The following is a 2,809-nucleotide window of genomic DNA, read 5'->3' as shown; positions in this document are numbered from 1 at the left end:
CTCATAGTATTATAACAAAGTATTATGCGTTCAAATTCTCGAAAGCTTCTTTACTATGCTCTCTCTTTATGTTGATCGATTCAGATAAAAATCTCCGAAGTCTTTCTTTCTCTCGCGATATTCCTAGAGTAAAACTGTACAAAAGCTCTACGAAATTGGCGATATTTTTCACGGATCTGGTTCGAGTCTCGGCTCTTGAGGAAGGTGCGCATGTAGAAAGAGTACGCCAATACAGTTTATCCTGCTAAATGGTTATCAATTCTCTATAAGTTCTGTATTGTACATAAATTATAGAATATCTAAACGTTTCTTTTTTTTTCGATGTCCTGTGACATATTGTACAATAGAGTTACAAATAAAGATAAAGCCACACTTTACGTATAATCTAATTCAGTCTTTGCTAATGTTACATAATAACGTGCGAAAGAACTAACAGTTAGACTATTTAAGAGGCTATTTAAGAATTTTAATTGATACTGGAAGCATAAAACTGTTCAGCTAGCTTTACACAAGATATTGGTCTTCTTCTTTATGAAATCTTCAAATTATGATTATGATACATTTCTACATTATCACCAGCATCGAATCTAATCTTATTTATCGTGATACTCTTGAGAAACTGTTAATCCATTGTCTTAACTCGATCGCGGCGCAGAACTGCGTCCACCAATATTGTTCTTCTCCCTCCAATCGATTCCCGTAAAAGCTGTCTACATATTGAACAGTCGATACAACGACGGCAGATTAGTCTGAAATTAAGCACACGTTAACAATCACTCTTCTTGCTAAAATCACAATTCTCTTTTCAATCGCATACCTTGATTATGACATACCTGTAGACACGGGAGTCAGATCGTCGGCAGGTATGCCTCTTTCCGACGCCATGGAAAAGAGATTCATGATGGTAGTCGCGCAACAAAATACACACTGCAACTTATCCCTAGGAGTCTTATACACCGATATCACAGCCAATTCAGCCTGCGCCCATGACTAGGGGCATTCGTAATGATAAACTTTTGAAATGCGTAGGTCCCTGTGATTTGAAGTTACGACTTTTGCCAACTTATTGATATGACCGTGAAAAAGCTGGTCCCTATATACATCTCCATCTTCATTTAGAGCGTATTGTGGTATACCCGTGCCATGACGGTTCTTTCCACTACAACTCTCGCCAAATCTAACTGGTTGGCGCTTGCCGCTGAAAGTAAGAAGTAAGTTCAGACGTCTCTGAGCACTCCGCTAAGATCAATTGCGAGATAAATAATTATATTCATGTACATTGCCAAATCGGATCGTTGTCCATTTCCACATGGACCTTCTCTATAAAATTATCCACGAGATCCTGTTTCTCGTCAGCTAGCGTAAGCTTTTTAAACTCTTCGCAGGAGGAAAGCTTTCTTTTTTTTCCAAAAATACCCTCACACAAACGGATACAAGATGATTATTGATAGCATCCCGATCGCACTTAACTCGCACGCATAATCTGAAAAATATTATTATTAAACGGTTAACATCTTACATTTAAACATCTTACATTTACTTATACATTACATACAAAAATGATATTTATATATAAACAGTACCTATCTAAGTGAGCTAATGTCAACAGCAATCCCTGACGACATCTGATTAAATATGCGATATATGGAGATCGCTTTTGATAATCCTCTCGAAGTGATTTGAAGAGCTTTCTACATCCATCGTCATTAAATAGACGCACGCAACGTAAAGTTTCATGAAGATGAGCTAGTTAGACTTAGCTAACTAAGAGCCCCCGCACAAGACTCTCGTATGATAGCGTAGCGTAACTTAATGTGGATCAACGCACAAGAAACGTATCGGTTAGAGCCTCCGCACAAAACTTTCGTATGGTAACGTAACGTAGATCAATGCACAAGAAACGTATTGACGTATAACGCCGTAACCGATACGTTTCTTGTGCGTTGACCCACGTTTCGTTACACTACGTTACCATACGAAGTCTTATGCTCTAAGACTTAGCTCAGCTTCAGTTTTGCCGTTTGCTATGACAGAACCCTCCTGCTGATGTTCCCCATCAAGCCTCACGTTATCTTCCTCCGCCTCTGAGTCTCCATTCGCGCGAAGATCACGTTGATCATCTGCATGAGAGTCGCACAGGCTGTTGCTTGATTCACCAGGTTGCGTGACGACAAGTAAACGTTGTAAACAGTACGAATTGTTAACAGTACCGTATCCTCGTATACCTCCACATGCTGGCTTGTCATTACAGTCAGCAGAGCTTTAATAATCTGCAGCTGCACACTCTCATCGGTCGGTGGACCGGTGAAGCAACCGCAAATTGTCTCGACAATGCGCACAATCAGCAGCTTGTTAGGCTCCGTTGAATCAGGCACATTGCCAGTGAGATGGCTATATGCGATTAACTTCTGCAGGCAGTCCAGTGCTGTGTCACCACAATCCGTAGTGACTAGCTCTGACATGCTGACTCAAATGGCAAGAAGTACTTCTCAGCGGTAATGACATTTGAGTCGCTCGTAATTGGACTGTGGCCCAATTAAGGGCGTTTGAGATAACCTCTTCACCCTGCACAGCTGGTGTACATCTTTGATCTCGTTACGGAGGTCCTCTGCAAGATGGAAATATGAGTGACAAACTTAATTAGCAACTATCGCTTATAGCTACAGGCTTATTAGCCTGTATATTTATTTATTTCAGTATAAAATAATTTTTAAAACGTTCATATTAATTCTGATTGCAGACGGACCTTCGGGAACACTAGCGCCTTCTTCTTTTAACATAAATAACTAAAATATATTTCGGCTAATTA

General features: G+C 39.9%; 1 long non-coding RNA gene across 3 annotated transcripts; it reads right to left on the bottom strand.

The window, feature by feature from the left end:
* Positions 1 to 235: 235 nt before the first annotated feature.
* On the bottom strand, positions 236 to 2,776 carry LOC112463679. Of its 3 annotated transcripts, none has more exons than XR_003041830.1 (5): positions 2,747 to 2,776; positions 1,584 to 2,608; positions 1,279 to 1,483; positions 818 to 1,198; positions 236 to 749 (listed from the first exon to the last, which is right to left on the bottom strand). It is a non-coding gene; the product is annotated as an uncharacterized LOC112463679 (long non-coding RNA). The 3 variants fall into 3 exon arrangements; XR_003041831.1 differs by lacking the exon at positions 2,747 to 2,776 and having other exon boundaries at positions 1,584 to 2,120; positions 2,211 to 2,740; XR_003041829.1 differs by lacking the exon at positions 2,747 to 2,776 and having other exon boundaries at positions 1,584 to 2,740.
* Between the last annotated feature and the right edge of the window lie 33 nt (positions 2,777 to 2,809).

Source organism: Temnothorax curvispinosus, unplaced genomic scaffold, assembly GCF_003070985.1.
Source record: "Temnothorax curvispinosus isolate PA1 unplaced genomic scaffold, ASM307098v1 QBEX01013555.1, whole genome shotgun sequence".
Lineage (NCBI taxonomy): Eukaryota > Metazoa > Arthropoda > Insecta > Hymenoptera > Formicidae > Temnothorax > Temnothorax curvispinosus.
Note: the sequence above shows the minus strand (reverse complement) of the source record. Positions and strands in the feature narration are given on the sequence as shown.